The sequence below is a fragment of the Peromyscus eremicus genome, chromosome 5 (assembly GCF_949786415.1).
Source record: "Peromyscus eremicus chromosome 5, PerEre_H2_v1, whole genome shotgun sequence".
NCBI lineage: Eukaryota > Metazoa > Chordata > Mammalia > Rodentia > Cricetidae > Peromyscus > Peromyscus eremicus.
Window position 1 is genome coordinate 115,530,701 of NC_081420.1, and position 23,119 is coordinate 115,553,819.

A 23,119-nucleotide genomic window follows, 5' to 3' on the forward strand; every position below is an offset into this window, starting at 1 on the left:
AACTTACACCTGGTATTGGAAACCTTGTCAACTACCTGGGATTTGTGAAGTCATGGCGGGAACCTATCACTGCTGCTTCCAAACCAGTGTAATCCTCAACTTTATTCTAAGTATTTATTTTTAATTATATATATATATATATATATATATATATATATATATATATATATATTATAGTAAGAGCAAGGCTGGGCCTCAGTGGCACACTCCTTTAATCCTAGCACTCCAGAGGCAGAGGCAGGCAGATCTCTCTGAGTTTGAGGGCAGCCTGGTGTACAGAGTGAGAGCCAGACAGGCACCAAAACTACACAGAGAAACCTGTCTCAACCCCCCCACCCCCCCAAATGTAAAAGCAAATGCTATTTTCTGCTAAACCAAAATTTTGGTGCCATTAAAGTTTTTTTGGCTACAGTTCTTGTGAATGAAAGTAAATTTTGTAACATCGTTTTTCACTTACTGCTTGGGAATATTCTCAACAAACAGGTAGTTCAGCCACATCTCAGTGGATGGTAAAACACCTGTGATCATATAGACAGAACAAACTGTACTTAATGGGGTTTAAAAAAGGACATGAATGTGAGAGTGGAGAGACGCTGGTAGTAGCTCCATGAAGAGTTAGGAGGAGGAGTGGGGGTAGATATGATTAATGTACATTGTATAGAATAAATTCATTGTATATGAATAAATTCTCAAATAATAAAAATGTTATGTCATTTTTTTTAAAGTTAGAAAAAAACCCTGTCTTCTTCGTAGAACTCTGTGGGCGGCCTTCATACCACATCCTACCATAACCTGACCCTGGTGAAAATCCAAACCACAGATTTGGTCCCTCAGAGCAGGAGCTCCCCTTCTGCACTCTTTGGCTATGGAATACAACTGGACTAGAACCTTTGGTTCTAGGTTAACTGTGGAGCAGGATAGAGAATTTACAGATTCGGTAACACGTGACGCTCCTCGATGTCATAGTGGGGAAAGATTGTTATCCAAGCGAACCTTCTGGTGGTTGTCCAGGAATCTTGCCAAGCCCTGCAGCTCACCCTGGCAGAAGGTCTTGGCCCTCAGGGGTACGCTACAGCAAGGGGTCTACAGCCTCCACAGGAAAGCAGGTCTGTGAGTCCACAGTGCTGTGAGGAGACAGAAGAGGGACAGTAAGGGGGCCTGGCAGGGCAACCATGGCTGGGAGAGTGCTCTGGGGGTGGGGAATCAAGGAGGGCGTGGCGGGCGTGGCTGGCACGGCTGGCTGGCGTGGCTGGTGTGGCTCCACAGGCAGTACAGAGGCTTGAAGCTTCTCTAGAGCAGGAGGTGAGCCTGAGTCTGAAGCTAAGGTGAGCATGGTCCTGGGATTTTGGGTTCCTCTTGGGTGAGGGTAGGAGAGCAGTTGGAAAAATGCATATTTACATTTCCCAGATAATAGCATTTTACACAATAGACTATGCACATAAAAAGTCTGAACTGCATTCCAGTGTGATAGAAAATAGAATAATGTGTGGATATTTCAGTTTTTTTTCCTCCTGTGCATTCTTGTATATACTAACTAGACAGGTAGTCTCTGATTGATCTAGGTACTCACACTCACACCCGACATGTGGGTGGTGCTTGAGGCTGAAATAGTAGGTTGTATGCTGTGGTCCCAGGAGTTCTCACGCCTTCATACACTGCATGACTGCGCCATTGCTAACTGATTCTGAACATGCACTTTCCACAGTGTTTCTGTAGATAGGCCTGGTTGAGGAAGCATTGAAAACAGTGAAGACAACTCTGTAATAAAACCTTGCAGTAAAGCAGTTGAGTTGGGGGATGAGACTGTGGTTTGTTTTGTTTGTTTGACCAATATCGGTGATGTTTAGCGATCAGAAAGAGGTTTTAAAGGCCTTAATCCTAAAATGATCCCATGTTAATTACGAAATTCCAGTTAGAGTGCTTTAGTTTCTATGTAGGAAGTTGAATGACGTTATTTTTTCGTTTCAAATAATGCAGGTTGGTGAGCACTGGTGAGCACAATAGTCAGTTTCCAGGGGTTACCAGTGCTTTTAGTATCCAGTCTTTATATGGCATATGTGGGATACCATAGTATGGATATTACTTAGATCTGTCTTGCATGTTAGTAAACTGAAGTTCAGAGGAAGTAATTTGCCAAGGTCACACAGCTATTGATGGCAGAACCCAGACTTGATCTTAATAGACCTAGTCACTGTCCAGTGTTTTCCCTCTTAGCTACAACTCAATGTGGTTGCTCAAAAATGGCTTCAAAATGATTTTGCTAAATCTACAGAAGAGATAACACTCAGAACAGTGGCTTTCAATGGTAAGAATCCAACACGTGAACTATTTTTTCTTCATCATCTTCGAAGGATTAGCTGTTTTGTTTTCTTTACCGGTTCACCTCATTACCTTTCAGAATCACAACCCTGTAGAGAATCAAATCCTATATTTATGCAGAAGGAATTTGTGCTCTGACTGTCAGCTATTTATTGCCTTTCTTTTTTCTTTTTTTCCTAAGGCAACAGATCTTTAGAAACAGTGAAGGTCTGGATAATAAGTTTTCTAGACTTTACAGAACTATGATTTCTGATATAGGGCTTTGCTATTTTTGTATCTTTGTTTGGAGATGGACACTTTTTGAAGAAAAAGAGATTTATTTAGTTTAACTATAAACTGATCCATATAGCATGGTGTTGGTATTTATAGTGTGGTCTCCTTGGCTGTATCATAACATTGTAGGGAAGCAGAAAAAATTCCTAAAGGGACCATGGACATGGTTTGCGTGACCAAACAACTATCACTAAGTAACTGAATCTTGTGAGAACTACATCACCTCACTTGGGAGTGTGCGCTATTAGCTAATTACCTTTTGTGCCTCACTCTGTGCAGATCCAACATGTCAGTACTTGGTTCACTGGGTATCAGGACTCCATCCCATGAGCCTGTTGGGGACAAATCATGGCCAAACCATCACTGACAACCCTAGATAATATGTAAATGAATGGCGTATGGCTGATTCATAGGAACAGAGACAAGTAGATTTGACTCACTGACTTGATGCTCATTTGTCAATTTCCTGTTCTAGACTTTGGAGTCATTCTAGATCATGAAAAATCTGGTCACGGTAGTGGCTAGTACGTATTATAGCACATGCTCTGTGTCGGAGCCCATGCAAACATAATGCACATAAGCAGACCTGGGGCTTTGGAGATTTCATTAGTAAATATTGTATCCTACTAATTGGTCAGAACTAGGTTTGAAGTACGCCACTACTATTTTCTTTTGACTTCATTGCTCACTGAAACACAAGGAAACTTATCTTTTACCAGCTTTGTTATCTATAATTGCTTTTTGAATCTTCAGTTTTTTATTGTGAAGTTCCTGCATGTTTAAATTTAAATAAAAATCATGATTATTTATTTTTCCTGTAATGCTAAGCATGTATAAACTTATATAAGACCATGGCTTCAACTACCATGGCTGCTTATAATTAGAAATATGAAAAACCTAATGGCCCTGAAGAATACTCAAGAACAGTATCCAAGAATTCACAAGCTAAGGCTACTTTACTGAAAGGGATGGAGACAGAAGGCCACTCTGGGCATCTAAGAGGCTTTTCAATTTTTTTCTTTTCAAGTGTGCAGGTACCAGCTGAAAGAACCAGAGCAGACTGAAGGCTGTAATTCCAGGCACACACTGAAGTGCTTATAAGGTTCTTTGATAATTTCTAAAAGGGTTGTCAGGTCCTACTCCTGGTGACTATGGTGGTAATTATGAAGCAAATATTGGAAGGTATCAGGAAAAACCCTGCATATAGTCAGATATATTTTCTTTGAGTTAATGTTTTAACTTAATCAGAAAAGAAATTTAGCCATATTGTATAAAATGTAGTGAGAAAGGACAGTTATTCTTATTATTTTATAGGATTCTCATAGGAAAAGTGGTACCATAATTACACAGAACCAAGCATTAGTTTGAACATTATGACATTTCTGCTCTGGAATGTATACAAAATTATTTTACTTTATTTTCTTGTAGGTTATACAGGTATTAATGTAGAAGCTGATATTAATGGAGTCATTTTTACTCACATCATTAGCTCACTAAAGTCAAGATAATTTCTTGTGACCCTAAAAATACAAAACCAGAGAATACTAGAGATGAAGGAAACTTAAGAGATTATTTACAAGAGGATTTCTCATCAGCAGCACTATTATTACCTTAGACTAGATCACTCATCACGGAAGATGGTGGTGCATGATGGAGACAAATGCATTGAGAGAGCAATACCCTGTGCTGTAGAATACCCAGCAGTATCCATGATCTCTGCACATTAAGTTCCATCAGTGTTGGCTATAGCTCACTTATGTTGAAATACAGCCAATAATAAAAATGTCTTTGTATGTTGAAAACATGCTACTCAAAGGATGGGGTTGTGGGAGGCACCTTTAGTTAGGAACCTCTGGCTTGGTACAACTTGCTTGCTATAACAAGGTTAATCCTTTACCTCTGTTTCAAGTATTAAGAAGTTTATTTTTTACTGGGTAGCATAGTCTAGTATACTGGAAGTAAGAGAGGACAAAGAATAAAGCTATAAATGTAATTCAAAGCCTCCTTGTTTTATCTTATTTTATGGTCCTTTTTATTCTTTCTTTTTGTAAGACTTTCAGATTGTACCATAGATCAATGGCACTAAGAAAATCACTAAACAAATTATTTAATTTGACTGCACACACACACACACACACACACACGCACACGCACACGCACACGCACACGCACACATGCATACGTGCACACATACATTGACTCACACAGTGAGACAGGGTCTTGCTGTATAACCAGGCTGGTCTTGAACTCTTGAGCTCAAAAACTCTTACTGAAGTACCCGAAGCTAGGACTATAGGTATGTGCCACTCTGTCATACTAGTTTGTTTATTTACAAGACTTTCTCAATGAAGCAAACTGTGTGGATTCTGACAGAAGCACTTAATCTTTCCAGTGTCCTGTGACAGTTTGCTGGTGAACATCAACCTCTGGTCCCCTTTTTGATAAACCAGTATATAGACAAGCACTGTCTTCCTGTGGGCTCCTTTCTAAGTCTGCATCTCTGCTTGATTCTCTACTAGGAACACATTCTCTCCAGGCTCTGTTTTCTGTCTGACATATTCACAAAACAGACTATATTACTCCCTTCCTTAAATTCATTTTACATAAATAATTCTATTCAAATATCTCAAAATGCATGTTTAATTCTTTAAAAAAATGTCCTAGTAAGAGAGATATTTTGAGACTGTGTTTTTGATGGCAATATAATTCTACCATGCAATGATAAATTCCTTGTATTCTTATTGTGTAACAGAGTTTTCCTGGGAGACACAACACATGCACACACTCACATGCACACACAATGCACATGGACATGTACACACTTCTGCTCATCTAAGAAAGAGAACTCATGACATATCAAAGTTAGGACCTCACCAATGTCCATTTTGGTGAATCAACTGCAGTTCCACTGGTCAGTTTTCTTTCCCTGTAGTTGTTTATTCATTTTTATACTGCTGGTGAGGGAGGGTCTCTCAAAAATCTCCAAGTATTTCTTCTCCCAAACATGGGATTTTTTATTTACCTCCTGAGTCACAATGAGCTTCTCCTTCTCTCCTGTAGGGAATATTTCAATTTGGAGGAAAGTGCCATACAGCAATGAGTGTGTGTGTGTGTGTGTGTGTGTGTGTGTGTGTGTGTGTGTGTATTGGGTGGGGATGGGGATACCTTTAGAGTGTTCAAACAAAGACAAAGGTAGGCAAGAAAGAACTTGGAGTCTCCTGCAATGTGAAGAAATTCACTGATTTGGAGAATAGACTTCAATGGGGAAACATGGCCTTAGAAGAGCGAAGCAGAAGACAGATGATAGACCATAGTATGCTAAACTAAGTAATTTTGATTTTTATACCAAGGATAATAGGAAGCTAGGGTATAAACTGATCAGATATTACCAACAAGAAATCTATTTCCACAACCGTATGGTGTCGAGTCTTTATTTCCTAACTGTTCTTCAAAGTGGCACATGGTGGTGGTAGGGATAGAATGACAATAAACAAAAAACAAAATCAAAATGACCTGTGAAAGAAGAGTTAACTCAGAAGAACATCAAGGCATTGTTACTTTCTAAATGTGTTTGTGGAATTATGCTGTGCCAAACATACATATCAATGTCAAGTGTTAATTTCATATAAGAGGATATTTGGTTGAGAAACTAACAGTCAGGAAAAAAATGTAGGAGTATGACCAGAACTTTCAGGCAAGAGAGAAAAGAAAGTTTATAAATTCAACTTAGCTGGTGACCAAATTAACTTCTATTAGCATTTGAATAAATAACCTTAGCCCTAACTAGAGCATGCACATTTGGAAAACAGTCTCAGTTTTAGAGAAAGCTGCTACTGCTTCTGCTGATGGAACAATCTGTCCCTATTATGACGCCCTGCTACCTCGATGAAATAGAAAGATTGCAAGCTGTACGACCGGGAAACCAACCAAGTCAAGCTGTCCCGACTTGTCTAGTTTAGCCTTTGAATTGTCACTTACCCAGAAACTGGGATATGTTTAACACAGGAGGAGGCCTACATTGCTGCCCCCAAAATTTAGGACACATTACTTTTTCCAGATTTAATTAAACATATGATTGTTGTGTGCAATATGAAGAGTTTGTGGCCAATGAATTAGAGGATGACTAAAATAATACGATGGCATTCTTTGATGTAAAACCAGAGTTCACATGGAAGAGTGGGATCTGACAATAGTGTCTATCACTGCCCAACTTTTAGAAAGTAAATCTTAAGGTTTGGCTTCTTTTCCTGTCCCTTCATACAGAAGAACAATAAGTTCAGAAAAATTATTAACAGTAAATTCAACTTAGTACTTCCTGTGAAGGTATTGGGCAAAATTTATTTCATATCATGAAGAAATAAGAATCTATTATTTTGTTCATTTACCTCCCAGACTGAAAAGCGGGCCATTTTTTTTATTGTAAGTTAGAAAAATTATTCTTTCCAGGATTGTTTTTGGACATGTATACAGTTAAAGTGTATATTCAAAAGATTTAAAAATAAATGTTAAGTATTTGGCATAATATTTTGAGATGCTTAGTTAAACTCAAAGGACTTCTATGAATTTCCACATTAAAATATCAAATTCTTTTCAAATGAGGCTTTGGAGAAATTATCTTGTTCACATTGGCTTTGGTAATAATTCCTTTCATTCAGTATGCTTTATTCTTTTTTAAGGTACTAATTTTGATTCTGAGAAAATTAAGAAAGGCAGTGTGATAAAGGCAATTTTCCTTTTATGCAAAATATAAATTCTTACTGATTTTTTGCCTCAATTTTGCTTTCTAAGTGTGATGTTTTTGTCTCCCCAAACATTCATATTTTGCTTCCCTTCTTTGGAGAGGAATTGGTAGTGAGCTCATGATTGGAACTTTCAGCAATGTTAGTTCTTTCTGTACTATTTCTTGAAAATAATAGGGAAAATTTCTGCATATGAAATAGAACAAAGAGATTGCAAGCTAGAAATACGACAATAATTTACAGTGCATCAGAGAAAGAGGAGGAGGACTGGCCGTGGAAGAGCATGTCTCTTAATGCTGACAAATGTCCACAGAGAGAGTACTGAGCAGAAGAAGGATTACTCTGGTGGACAGTGAGTGTTTAGGATTAACTATGATCTCCAGAGAAAGGTGTATGCATTGTAGATGAAGATCTGATTCATTATTTATGTTATATCTTTTTAAAATATTCCTACTAAGTAGTTTCTGTATCCTACAGCTGTTTTTGAATTAAAAATTATTGTACTTATTATACACTATTATACAATCATATTACATTTTGTTATGTACATTAAAACCAAAGGATGACTTGCAGGAGTTGGTTCTCCCCTGCGTTAGTGTGTGTGTGTCAGGGATAAAACTCAGGTCATCAGGCTTGGCCATAGATGCCTGTGCTTGATGAGCCATTTCCCAGCTCCAGTTGCCTGTTTATAAGAGAAAAATTTCCAGTGTCGTTCTTATCTATTACCACCATGAACATTAAATATGAATAATTCAGGCAGACTGACGATAGTTAGAGACCCCAGTAGTTTCCCAAACTGAAATATTTTAGTAGTCTTCCATGTCTGCTGCCCTAGTCGACTGGGATTATTGATTTTCAGGTTCTATCGTTAGTCGACTTTTTTCCTGTGTTGATGACTGTTTGCTTTTTGTCATTCTCATTTTGTTAACTAACTCATGGGTACTTAGGATGCTCCACTGTAAGTGCCAGATCTGGCTCATTCTTTATTTCTCAAACTTCTCACATTTTGTGCAGTGAGTGCTGAACTAGCCTCATTTGTGTTTTGAACATGATTTTTACCCCTTTTGGGACCATCCTCACTCCAGTTGAATATGAAGGCAGAGTAAAAGGAGTGTGTCTTAGTGGAGATTGTCCTCAGTTGAGTGCAGAAGTTTTACTGACATGTGCTCACAGGAGATACTTCTCTAATGACAGGAGAGCCTTACCCTCTGTCAACACTGCAGGAAGCTACAGGTACAAGAAAGTCCTTCAGGATTGTCTCCAACTGAAGCATGTAAGCCAGGTGTCTGTATCAGCCAGGTATCATCTATTCATACCTTCTGGGTGGGGCTTTGACCCTGGGTGAGGCAGTTCTCCATGGCAGGCTTTAATCTGCGATATAGCATTAAGCCATGAGTCAGTGATAGTCTCAGAAACTGAGTGGGAGCATTGACCTTGAAAAGGGGATCTGGACACTGCAGTTGTTTGTTTTTTATTTTTTGGAGATTTATAGGCAGCATTAGCATGTAGTGTTCCCATCTTCTACCCACTAGGGCTGTCAAACAGGGTAACAATTCTAAATAATTCTTTGGGTCTAGGTTGAAAATCATTGGTGATCACTGGGTTAGAAGACTGTTTATATCTACTATGGCTTTAGTGTTTGTAAACAAATAAGTGTATTGTGGGTTAGAATACCACCTGGTCAAAGTTTGGAAAGATCTAGCAAGCAAATCTGGTGTGACTCAAAGAATACTGGCTTAATATAAGTAGTTATCTGGAACTACTACTCCAAGGCGCATGAAGGATATTTAGAATGTTACTTATTGCCCTGTAGAAGAACTGACCAGTTTATATTCTCATTACAATCAAATGTGCTTTTACTTTAATACCTACTAATTCGAATCTCTGTAAATTTAGTTGATATTGTGGATGAGGCCCAGGAAGACAGGTAAAGAATTGGGGCTTGTGTGACCTAGACTGTGCTGCTGTGCCTATTTTTATCCGAGTTTCTCTAATGTTTCTATAGAATGACAACACAGGAGAGACCTGGACACCTTATCTATAATTCACATTTAAGAAAAACTAGAGCACTTAAAAGAGAGAAGAACATGGAAATATTTCAAGTTTTGACTGTGCAACTTAAATTCTCTTGGAGATAACCTTTGTATTCCAATGTAATGAATTTAGATTAGTTCAACTCAGTCCTTTTAATATCTACTAACAGTTCAAAAAGGAATACCTGCTGTTAACTTAGCCCTGTTCCCAAGGCCAGCTGGTGATGGCTTTGGCAACTTCCCAGGAGAAAGAGTGAGCATGGAAACTAAAATAGCAAACCATTTTTCAGGGTGTGTGCTTCCAGAACAGGACTGAAAATCTGAAAAATTAATTGTAAAGTACCCAACTATTCTGTATGTTCCAAAGAACCTGTTGTGGTCCACAAAATTTGTGGTTAATTTCAGGGTCTCTTACTTTGCTTTAGTTTCTTTTTTATTATTATAATTTGTTCAGTAAATAATGTGTCATCACATTTTGGTATTTGTAAATGTCATGGTATTTTCTTCATTTTTAGAAACAGCTAGTTTAATAGAACATGTTAGATATTAACACTGAGCTACCCATATTTCTTCAAACAGAAACCAACCTATGTAATGATTTATAATTTATAAAAACCAGGTCATATATTTTGTATTTTGATAATAAAATAACCATATTAACTTTAATGTATTCTTCCAACTTCTCACCTTTTATAAAAAGATATTATTTTTAGTTATGTGTATGTGCTGTGTGTGGTTGTGTGCATGTGAGTGCAGGCATCTGTGGAGGCCAGGGGACCTTAGATTGCCTGGGGCTGCAGTTGCAGGCAGCTGTGAGCTATATGGCCAATGTGAGTCCTGGGAAAGGAACCCAGGTCCTCTGTAAGAGCAGTGTGTGCTCTTAACCATTGAGCGATCTCTCCAACCCTTCTCATGGATTTTGGATATACTTTTCTGGTTTTTAAAGATAGCATTAGAAAAATTGAGGTAAATAAGTTGTATTATGCTATAAAGTTATTTTGTACTCCATTTCAATACAGCAGTAATACATCAAGAACAGTGTTCTAAATACTGGTACACTGTTCTTCCTAAGCAAGTGAATAGCATTTCATAATACTGAAACAACATAATTTGATCAATATATAAGTTGCTTAAAAGCCATCATTATTTTAAATAGCTTTAGGTAAATAACTGCACACAACTAATTAAGTGTTACCAAACTATTTTCTTAGATACATGCCTAATGCTGGAGTAGCTATGTTTGAAAGCACACAGATTTTGAATTTGATACAGCTTGCCAGATTCTTTTTCAGAAAATTTGTGCCAATTTGCACTCTTTAATAATGATGTGAAGGTACCAACTACATCCTCTCAGCTAGGCATCAATAGCCATATTAATACTTGACAAGCAGGTGAAAATTCTGTGTTGTTTTGTTATCTTTTGATCATTAGTGAGATTGAAAATATTTTCATTGTAAATATTGGTCTTTTGATAGTTTTAAAAACTGGGTTGTTCCTTTTTAATAAAAATAGATTCAAAAGTGATTAAATATATTAACCCTTAGACTTATTTACTACGAATACATTTTCTTGACTTTTATTTTATTTCTGATATATTTTCTAGTGTAAAAGTTGTAATTTAAAATATCCAATTTTTAAATATTTTCTTGTATGGTTTCTGAGCTTTAAGCAACCTTAGACTAATCTCAATATAAAAATATTCTGATTTAAAATGCTTTCTTTTTTTCTTTTTCTTTTCTCAAATATAAAGCCTTTCATATTGGGCTTCCTCTCTCCCAAGGGGAAAAAAGAAAGATCACCAATGGCTGAAGGCTGTTGCAGCACAGTCACAGGAAGAGCTTGCTTTGTGCTCAGCAGAGAGCACCACACCTCAGCCTCTTGCTTTTAGGTAAGCTACATGTTCACAGAAGTTTCTTTACTGATGAACTGTAGAGATAGTCTTTGAAAGTACAGTCTTTGGTACCAGATATTTATTCACAAACATATTTTTGTAGTGGGTTTCTTGTGCAGAATAATAGGAAGGTTGGTGTGTGTGTAGGTTAGTTTTTGTCCACTTGACATAGAGCTACCTGGGAACTTCGGTTGAGGAACTGCTTTTACCAAATTGGTCTGTGGGAGCAGTTTTATGGGAGGACCTAGCCCATTGTGGGTGGGGTCATACCCCAGGGCAGGTGGTGTTCTGGGTTTGCATAAGAAAACTGAACAAGCCATGGGAAGCAAGCCAGTAAACAGCGTTCCTCCACTAGTCTCTGCTTCAAGCCCTACCTTGGATTTCATTGTTGATGGACTGTAGTCTGTAGACCAAATCAACGCTTTTCTCTTCAGATTGATTTTGGTCATGGCATTTATCACAGCAAACTAGGGAAGTGTCCTTCCAAACGAAGGGTTATTGTCCCAATTATATTTACTTCCCCTGATTATTTGCAGTTATTCTTTTATCTTGTACTTAGATCTTCATTACTTTTAGATGTTTCTTGGTTTTTAAAAACTATCCATTAATATTTGTTTGTAATGAATGAAAAGAAAGTTTAACAATTTAGCTTCTATGGGAACAATGGCAGTGTTTATTGCTAATGTAGCATCTGGGACTCACCTGTGGGCAGACCCTCCTCTGCATAGTGCCTTTGACTGTGAGCCACTGCTAGGCTCCCTGCTTTGTATTTTCTGCTTGTAATGTGAGAAAATTCCACAATACTTTTGGAATGGTTCTAGAAGCTGCAAAATGAGAGTACTAATGGATAATCAATGTAATTGTTGTGTCTGATACAGTACCTTCTATCATCATTAGATGCTGAGTTTTTCAGTGGACTAATTTCTTACCCAGCAGTCAGCAAAGCTCCACAATTGTCATTCTGGCCTGTCTTCAGCACCCCTGGTTGTAAAGGAGTGTGGGATGCTGGCCTGCTCTGTCTCTGCTCTTTGTCCTCTGATATGGAACCATTATTATCTGTTTTATTAGAGAGTTAGTAACCAATGCTATAAAATTTCTTGCATAATATGTCTTAGACTCCTTGCCTACATTAACACACATAATAAAGAGAAGAAAGATTTAAAAACCTGTATTTCATAGGTAAACACAAAACCAAAATGGAAACAAACAAGAACAAAACCAGCAACTTCGAGTCACATACAACTCGCCTAAAGCTCTGCCACAGAAAGGCTCTTTTCTGGTTGGGGTTGATTTGTGTCTTAAAAACAGGATGTAAACCATGTGGCTCAGGCTAAACTTGAACTTTTGATTCTCCTGCCTGTTTCCTCAATGCTGAGTTTACAATCATATGTTACTCTTGCCCACTCTCCGGAAAAGATCTTAAGTCAGGATTTCAATTCAGGCATTTTAGTTTATATAACTTTTAAGCTACTAAAAAATTTCAATTCTAATCTCCTATGTAATTGACCTTTTGTTCTAAGGAAAATATCTATTTAAATATTTAAAAGGTACTTTCTCTTCACTTTCACTCCAATCTCAATAGCCAAGCTGTAAGTTTGGTAAATAGACCCTGGCATCATTAGATCACCTCACTCCCTCTATTTTGTGTTCTTTAAGAGTTTTGTAGTATTCCTGGTTGAGCTCTGAGAAGCCTGAGAAGTTATCATCATCTTATGTCACTTTCTCTTTCTTGGAAAGCTTTGTGGCCACCAGGCATTCCCATCAGTGAGATCAACACAGAACTTGTAGGGAAAAGGGACTGGCTAGAGAAACCCACCCTGACCCTGGAGCCCAGAATTATGGAAAGATGGCTCAGATGAAGCCAGTGAGAGAAACACAGTTTAGCTCAGATCAGAGCTATCTCTGCCCCTGCCCAACTGACTTGTGAAATCAACCAATCACAAAGCAGGACAGCAGAATCCTGGCCCTAGGGTCCAGGACCAGGGAAAGAAACATAGTCTGTGTTTGAGACCTGGGCCAGAGAAATGAACCAAGGAAACATGTCCTGACTCTGAAACCAGTACCAAAGAAACACTCTTGGCCCCTAGAATCAGAGTCAGTGAATGAAATGTGCCCTGGCTTTAGAGGTAGTGTCAAAAAGCCAAGAAAGGCCAGTGAAAGAAATACAGTTTGGCCCTGAAATCAGGGCCATCTCTGCCCCTTGCTCACAAAACTGGCCAATCCCTGGGCAGAACATAAACTAACCAGTTGACTCCGCCCCCTAGACATCCTGTATAAACCGCCCTGCCCAGTCAGTTGTGAGCTGTTCTCTCCACCCTGGTAGAGGCAGCTACTCTCCTGGACTCCTCCTTCCCAAATAAACCTCTTTCTCAAAAGAGTCTTGGGTGAAGACCTTCATTGACTGGTGAACAGAAGAACCTTGCTGGGACATACCATAATGGACTGAGCAAGGAGGAGCTGAACAGAAGAACCTTGCTAAGATGTCCCATAGTGGACTGAGTGAGAAAGAGCTGGTAACACTGAGCCAGAGATTGTGGCTCTCTAGGAGAGGAACAGGATTGCTGTGTCCTGCAGGGAGACCATCCCCCATCATACCATCATACCAGGTATATCCTGACCTTCCCGAAGAGTCAGGATACCCTGACTTTCCCGAAGAGTCAGGATACCCTTCCTTGCTGAAGCAGTTCCAGGCCTGACTCTCCCGAGAAGTCAGAAAACCTTCCTTTCCAAGGTTGGGCTGTTTCTTTGCAGTCCCAGCCATCACAGCTGTGCTAAACAGCTCCAGGTGTCTGGGACACCTTCAGGGCAGAGCTCTTGTTCTAAGTAGCTCAAGGTGTCCGGGATACCTCACCCTCTAGGGCTGAACTGTCTCCTTGCAGTTTCAGCCATCAATTTACTAACATTTTGATGCCGAAACCCGGCACACCAAACCCAGAGTTTTTGCAGTTTACTTACAGAACTCAGGAACATCTCCAACTTCTTTCAACCCCGATGATTTTCCTTCTTGCTGCCCTACCTCTTTGGCATGGAGACTCTAACTGCAAGAAATGGCCAGATTTAAGAGATAAAGTAATTACTAAAAAGGTGAATATCTAGGGGCTTCATTTGGTTCCACCCAGATTTCTAGCCACCTTTTCATGTCTAGAAAATCTCTAAGACATCTAAGCCCTGCATTCCCCAGTTTTCTATCTACTAGTCTACTTTTGAGGCATTAGATGTTTACAGCTTTTGTACCAAATTCTAGTGTCCAGAAAAACCATCATATTTATACACACACACACACACACACACACACACACACACACACACACACATCACCTTTCTCTCTCTCTCAGAGGTCCAAGCTCTTGAAATTATTTTTTGAGGGTGATATAATGTTGAAAAGCTGTGAGTGTTGGTGAATTATGATCAAGGTCATGGGAAGCACATTGCTTTTTCTAGTGGCTGCATGATTATCAGGCCTTTGATGATAAATCTGCACCCACTGAAAATGCAGTTAACTGATCTTGGTGATTTTGATTTATTAGCCTTGCAGTGGACATGGTTGTCCTTTTGTTGGTGTGTGTTTTCTACCTCAGTGGCTGGGGAGCTTTATGTTGAGGCATAACCTAGAGTTGGTTTAGCTATGTCATATTTTACAGGAAGCATCTGGTCACAGATTTTTTTTCCTGACATTTCTATGTGACATTATATTGTCTTTAATATAGAGAGGACACCTGATTTTAGTTTAAGAGTACCTCCCTGCACGAACAGTGTTGTGGTTTCATAGAACTCTGGAAATACAATAGAGACATGAGAATTGCTAGTGAGCAATCAGCTTCATTTAGGGGTTCATAAGTTAAAAAGTTTAGATAAAGGGCATCGAATAAATAGTGATTGAAAAAGATGTATTCTGTTGGATAAGCTTTTCTTCAAGATAGGTCAATGATTCCAATAAATTTTATTAAAATTATTCTTAATTTTAATTTTACAGAAGAACCTTTCAGCATTTCTCTGATTCAAAGAAACTTCTTGAAAGGCTCTTACTTGAATGAGAGCTGAATGAATGTGGGCTTCAAGTGACAAGATTTACAATAAATTCCAGGGTCAAATTGACCACTGAGCAGCCGTATGTTAACCCAAGATTTCCTTTTTTTCTGTCTTATTGTAACTTGCAGCTTCATGCATCAGTAGGAGCTCTGAGCGTGGGTCCTAGTAGCACTGTTTTTCAGCCTCCACAGTATTGTCATCTTAGACTGGACAATTCCTGATTCTGGGGCTATTCTGTGTATTTTAGTGTGGTTAGCACCATCTCTGGCCTGTGTCCACTATGTCATAGTAGTGCTGCCCCTGTTGTGAAATGTCTCCAGGGGCTGGGGAGATGGTTCAGCATGTGAAGTGCTTCCAATGTAAGCGTGAGGACAGCTGTTCTGTTGCCAGAATCTATGCAAAAGTCCGATGGGCGTGGTTGTCTGTAGCCCTGGCATCCTGGAGGATTTGCAGCATCCCTGGAACAAGGCTGATTAATCAGACTAGTTGAAGTGGCAAGCTTTTGCCTCAGTGAGAGGCTCTATCTCAATATATAAGGAATAGAAGAATTGAGGAACACACACACACACACACACACACACACACACGTCTCCACCATTCCCAAATATACTGGGAATGGGTGTTTAGGAGGTAGTGATGGTAAATGCACTCTTGAGTAATGAAAGATACAAATTTTTTTTTGGTGTGTGTGTAAAAGGAATAATTTTTAAAAAATGACAAAATTGTGTTCACAGAGTTTGTTTTGATTGAAATGTATTCTTTTTAGTTGTTTTTTGATTTTTGTAAAGATAGCGTATGACCCTGACAGATTTTATTACAATCCCCCCCCCCCAGACAAGGTTTCTCTGTGTATCCCTGGCTGTCCTGGAACTCATTCTGTAGCCCAGGCTGGCCTCGAACTCACAGAGATCCTCCTGCCTCTGCCTTCCAAGTGCTGGGATTAAAGGCGTGTGCCACCACTGCCCAGCTACAAATTATTCTTAATTTTTAGTTATACAGAGGAATTTCTCCACACTTATCTGTAGTAGCAGCAAGACAATTATTGAAAGAAAGTGTCTGAAGAAAAGACATACACACACATTGTAAGATATGAGAATGTTGTCAATTAGTTTGGAATTCTGTGCTTTACATGAAGGGAAGAAAATAAGATAAGAGTAAAAACACTTTACAGTGAAGGGTTCTAATACACCTCATTGTCTGTATGAATCAAAGGCTGATGTCCTGTTTTAAGTACCATTGAATCTTCCTGCACTCTGAATTATAAACTACCTCCATGAAGTTCTGCAAGTTGATTTACTTATTTGAGCCTCTGAAGATCTTACTTCTTTTTTTTTTATCCATTTTTTTTATTTTTTTTTAATTTTTATTTTGCAATACAATTCAGTTCTACATATCAGCCACAGATTCCCTTGTTCTCCCCCCTCCCAAGATCTTACTTCTAAGACTTGAAGGCCCTTTCTGTATTAAATATCTTCACTGTTTGTGCTGACATTATGACTAGTGTCAGCAGAGACTCGTCCTGCTTGGGGAGGCATCTTCTGAAGAGAGCAAGATCATACTAGCTTCAAAGAACTAGACATTCCATTTTCTTTTTAAAATCAATTCCATCACTTAATCATGCTTAGATACAGCTTTTCAGAGTTCCCTTGAACACAGAAATATTAAATATCTTGAGACATAATTGGAGACTAAAATTGCCATCAGAAAAACCCGTGATTTTAATTGTATGTGATTCATATTCCAGTATAGTAATATATAGGATCTTTATCAGCATTATACATTTCTTACTCTTGATAACCTCTGTTCTTTGGGTCAAATGCTAATGCTGGACTCAAGAGATAGATCACATAAATTATTCTGTAAAATTATTCTTAAATTTGTCTAAGGGTTCTGGAATAGAGATGAATGGTCGTTTTGTGATAATCATCTTAATCTAATCACCTTGGGAACCTGGTTGATATTTGCCATTTATAATGAAAAAACTGTTACGAATTCTAAAAACATACTAAAAATGATCAGCTTATTGTTTTGGAACAATAAAGTGTAAAGATAGCATTGTTGTCTCCATGAGGTAACTGCCCTATCCCTTTGATTGAGGTAATTATCTTGGTATAAAGACTGGTTTGTTTTTTGAAAACACAGTGCAAACAATTTTGGTGATGAGAGATCGTATTTTCTAGAGCTGCTTCTAGCACAGCATGACTAACTTCATGTTTTCAAGGGGAGAACATTAGTTGTAGACAACCAACATGATTTTTAGTATGGCACTAGCTGTAGAAATGGTCACTTACAGTGAAATTATCTGACCAATATCTGATGGGAATTTGTGCTTTAATATTTTTCTTTGGAATGTCTTACAATTTTAAAACACATTTCTTCATGTCTGAGAAGTTTGGCCAGTGAGCATAAGGTTTTATTTTGATAAGTATCAAAGAACCTGTTTTTAAAAATGTAGGTGACAGGAACTCACACTGAGGTCCTCATGGTTATGTCACAAGTAAGCACTTTGCCAGCCGAATCATCTTTCCTGACCAGAAAATGATCAATTAAGAATTCATTTGGGTTATAGATACCACAACTAAGCCTGCCTCTCCCCGCTCCTCTCTCTCTCTCTCTCTCTCTCTCTCTCTCTCTCTCTCTCTCTCTCTCTCTCTCTCTCTTCAGGATTTCTCTTTGTAGCTCTGGCTGTCCTGGAACTCACTCTGCAGACCAGGCTGTCCCCAAACTCAGAGACCCACCTGTCTCTGCCTGCCTAGTGCTTCAGCACACCTGGCAAAGAAGCCTCTCTGGTGCAGTAACTTTTAATTCCTCACTCCCTTTCCAAGCAAATTTCAAAGACTCAGATTAGATATACTGTTTTAATGTAGTGAAGAAGTTCACCGAGTGCTAAATATTTATTTTAATGCAGTGAAATGTTTATTAGAAGCTAAGTATAGCCTCAAATTTCTTTTAAAAAATGTTTACATCGTTGAGATATTAATGTAGTTGACTGACAATCAGAGTTAAATTTTTAATTAAAAAATGTAAGGGACAATGGCTTTAATTATTGCCAGACACCTGGTAATTATTGTCACCTGGGGAGGGCAGAATTTGTAATTAGCTAGAGCAGAGGATCTGCCTCACTTTAGGTCAGAAAGAAAGGCAGATAAAATTACTTGGGAAGCAGAAGCAGGCAGATGTCTGTGAACTCAAGCACTGCCTGGTCCCTATAGTGAGTTCAAGAACAACCAGGACTTTATAGGGAGACCTAATCTTAAAACAAAACAAAAAACACCAAACCTAAGCCCCCCCCCCCAATAAACCCAACCCAACTCAACACAAACTAAACCAAACCACGAGGCAGGCAGAGGCTGAAGAGATAAATCCATGGTTAAGCAACCACTGCTACTCTTGCAGAGACATGGTCTGGGTTCACTTCCAGCACCTATGTGGCAACTTCCAACCATCTGTAACTCTGGTTCCTGGGGATCTTATGTCCTCCTCTGGCCTCTCCAGGGTCCTGCACACATACGATGAATGCACACACACTTAGGCACAGATATATACACATAAAATAAATAAACATATTAAAAGAGAAAGGCAAACAATAAACCACTTCTCATCTCTTCATTTAATACATGAGATCAGCCAGGGAAAAAAATTACACAAAAAAGTAGTTGTAACTACTAATCAATTTTTACCAACAGTGCTATTTCAACTTTTTAATTATAAACCTTAGAAGATCTCATCCATTTCTCTGTCATTGGGCGATCCCTGTGTCTTTCTTAGGGTCTTGTTTTCTAGGTAGCCTCCCTGGAGTTGTGAGTAGCAGTTCAGTCATCCTTGTTCCACATCTAGTATCCTCCTATGAGTGAGTACATACCATGTTTGTCTTTCTGAGTCTGGGTTACCTTATTCAGGATGATTTTTTTCTAGATCCATCCATTTGCCTGCAAACCTCATGATGTCATTGTTTTTCTCTGCTGAGTAGTATTCCATTGTGTATATGTACCACATTTTATTTATCCATTCTTCAGTTGAAGGGCATCTAGGTTGTTTCCAGGTTCTGGCTATTACAAACAATGCTGATATGAACATAGTTGAGCATGTGTCATTGTGGTATGATTGAGCATTCCTTGGGTATATGCCCAAGAGTGGTATAGCTGGGTCTTGGGGAAGAATGTTTAGATGATGTGTAGCTAAATTTTAAGAAGACACTCTGAAAATATTTGAGGAATAGGTATTTTAGAAAAGAGAGAAGAGAGAGGGAAGGGGAAGTGTCTAGAAGGTGGAGTTGCTGAGAGATTGAATTCTAGTGTGACTCTTGTAGAGGCTCCTTTACATCTGTGTCTTATATGCATCTTTGCAATATAGAATCACATCATACATTTCTGGTGATCTTTCTCATGCTCCAGTTAAGAGTTAAAAGCATGTAGTTAATTTTAAAAGACTACCTGTAGGGTCACTTCTACATGACAAAGGATTTAGCCCTGTCATAGTGATATTTGATGTTTAAGGATGGCTCTTGGGAATTTGGCACCAAGTTGAAAGAAGCATTTGAATTTATCAGTTCACCCAGAGGAGTGTTAAACCATACTCTGACTTCTGAAGTCTGTTTCAAAGTCAAATGCTTTCCTTTGACAGTGCTTTGCTGCTCGCTTACAGAACTGGAAAAGGGCATTCAGCCTCTGCTTTACTAGAGTTAGGAGCAGAGGCCACCAACAGGGGTAATTTAAGGGCCCTTCAGAAGGCTCTTCTATCAAAACATATCAGCCTGAATGAAGCCTACTTAGTTCTTTTTTGCTTTCTTGAGCTGATTGAAATTCTGCCTACTGCACATTCACTTACATTACAGTGTCCTCTTTAAAAATATATATTCCAGGGAGGGTTAAATAGTCTATTAATCAATCATTCACTGTCCAGTGTGACTTAGTTTAATTAAATTGCTTTTCTCTAGGTAATGGAAGTTTTTATGAGGGTCAAAATGAGAGAAAAGGGAAGCAATTTTGCCCCTGGGGCAAGCCTGAGCAGAGTGCCAGAACGGGCTCACTTTTGTCATCTGAAGGGCAGTGTGAGGGCACTAGACACCTGGGGTCAGGAAGAGAAGATACAGAACTACAACAGGAAAGAGAAGAAAGTGAGGAAATGTTCAAATGTCCAAATATTAAAGACTCTGGGTTAATATTACTGAACACTCTGCGGAAACAGTTTTTTGCTTAGGTTATTTTACTGACTCTAACTGTCCTAGAATAGCACTCAAAACTGCATATAGATGTTATCCACCTGTATCCATGTGTTGCTTTGAGCATTTATGGTGGATATTTATTTTATTTAATATTGATCTCATTCCGATGGGTGCTTTCAGCAACACACACACACACACACACACACACACACACACACACACACACACACACTTCTGGCTTAGGGCCATGGAAGAGTATGTAGTTTAAGATTAAATCTGTGTGTTGAGCTTAGGTTGTAAAGGCTGATTACACGGGGAATTCAAGGCATAGTAAGGTTGGTTACATTATTCCCCTCAAGACAGGTTAAATTTAAATATGCTGAGCACACAGCAGGACCCCAGATTAGAAACATAGTTTTAAATGATCTCAAGACATATTATTAACTAGGTTGCAAGGTCCAGAAGAAGATTAGTCTCTTTGAAGACAGGAGGTATTTTCAAAAGAAGGTATCACCACACTCTTCAGCAATGCTTATCTGCCGTTCTACGATGTCTTCTCCGTCCCACTTACATCCGCCTTCTCCGGTTCCACTAAACACTGTGAAACGCTCACGATTTCCTGGCCATTCTTTTTTTGTTATTTATCCACTTTCTTTCGTTCTATATTTTATTCCTTTACTTTAGGTTCATTTGACTGTGATTTGGGAGAGGGAAATGTGAGTATACTGATTCTCACTCAGGAGTAGCATGCATTTAAAATGTTACAATACTTAAAAATATCATTTTTTTTTTTTTCCGAGACAGGGTTTCTCTGTGCAGCCCTGGCTGTCCTGGAACCTGGAACTGTAGAAAAGTCTAGCCTCAAACTCACAGAGATCCACCTGCCTCCCGAGTGCTGGGATTAAAGGTGTGTGCCACCACTACTCAGCTGCCACCACTGTCCAGCTTAAAGAAAGTCGAGTAGCAGAAACTTAGGTTTAAGTGTCTGATTAGTTTATTGTTTCTTCCTCATTATCCCTTATCAGGGTCTGTCATGAGTGGAACACTGGACAGACCCAGTAAATTCTTAACGAATGGGTAATTTTGAAATCTACAAACATGCACCATATCTGAATGTGTTATAGCAGAATGTGTGGTTTTGTTGTGGCAAATTTGTGTTCTGGCAAAAGTAAAACAACTAAACCCAAACCCATCCATATTTAAAAGAAAGTGTGGTTTGAATAAAATGGTCCTCATAGGCCTGTAGGGAGTGGCACTATTGGAGATGTGGCCTCATTGGAGGAAGTGTGCCACTAGGGGGCAGGCTTTGAGGTCGCAAATGCTCAACCCAGGTTCAGTGTGGCATTTACTTCCTGCTGCTTGCAGATCCAGATGTAGAACTCTCAGCCCCTTTTCCAGCACCATGTCTGCCTGCATGCTGCCATGTTTCCTGCCATGATGATAATGGACTAATGTAGCTGGAAGTTTCTCTGGTGCCACCTGGCCCATGGTCCTCAGGGTTAGGGTTAGGATTATAAATATAAATAATCACTCAGAGGCTTATATTAATTATGAACTGGATGGTCTATGGCTCAACCTTCTTGCTGGTTAGCTCTTATAACTTAACCCATTTCTATTAATCTGTAAGTTGCCTCATGGCCGTGACATTACCAGTCTGCTGGCATCTTGCTGCTCCTTTGGTGGTGGCTGGTGTCTCTCCTTCCTCTCCTTTCTTCTCTCCATATATCTGTTTATATTTCCTGCCAGCCTCTAAGGTGCCTTGTCATAGGCCAATGCAGCTTTATTTATCAAACCATCAGAGCAACACATATTTATAGCATACAGAAAGATATCCCACAACACTTCCCCTTTTTTGTCTAATAAAAAAGGAAGGTTTTAACTTTAACATAGTAAAATTACATATAATAGAACAATTATCAAGCAGGAGTTACAGTTATAATATCTAGTCTATTTGTATTTGGCAAAATTAAAGAAAATATTAATCTATCCTGTATTTGTGAGTCTAAGGTTTTACATCTAATTTATTTTCTATCATAACCAAGCAAAACTATAACTATCTAGTCAACTATATCAAAGTCCCCAGAAGGATATAATATTACCTAAGTAAACAGGAAGTACATTGTAAGTGAATTTTCAAAATCTAGAATGACAGAGACAGCTGGCTGCCTGGTGAGTCATCCAAAGTTCCACTGTAACATTGGGGCATCCATATTCAGCCTACAGGCCTAGAGTCTCTGGCAGACTTTTTAGTGAAGCAGAAAATTTGAAGAATTATCTTGCCTATTGGCATAGTTCATCAGTTGCTTCTCCCTGTGTTCTGCAGAACGTCTGACAGTCTCCTCTGTGAAGTAGGAACCTTAAGAACCATCTTGCCCTGTTTTGGCAAAATTTAGTGGTCACTTTTCCATGGGTCCCACATGTCCAATCTATACAGCATATTGTCAAACAGTTCAGGCAAGAGCAGTTTCTTGCCCACATGGTCTTTGGTTCTTGTCTGATTTTGTAGTTAAAAAGCAGGAAAGGACATAGGGAGTGAGATAAAAGCAGGTGGCATTAGAAGAAGGGACAATAGATGGGGCAAACTAAAGGACTAACAAAAGGGAAGAAGGGTACCTGAGGATGAAGAGTCAAAATTAAACTTTCCCATCACCTTGCTCTTGCTGCCTTTGGT

At 38.9% G+C, this 23,119-nt stretch overlaps 1 protein-coding gene across 2 annotated transcripts in view; it reads left to right on the plus strand.

The window, feature by feature from the left end:
* Positions 1–974: 974 nt before the first annotated feature.
* Iqcm (IQ motif containing M) overlaps positions 975–23,119 on the plus strand; it is a 467,544-nt gene continuing 445,399 nt past the window's right edge. For both annotated transcript variants that reach the window (XM_059264269.1, XM_059264270.1), the window contains exons 1-2: positions 975–1,106; positions 11,115–11,252. The gene's annotated coding sequence lies outside the window, so the exon portion shown is untranslated. The remainder of the gene's footprint in view (positions 1,107–11,114; positions 11,253–23,119) is intronic.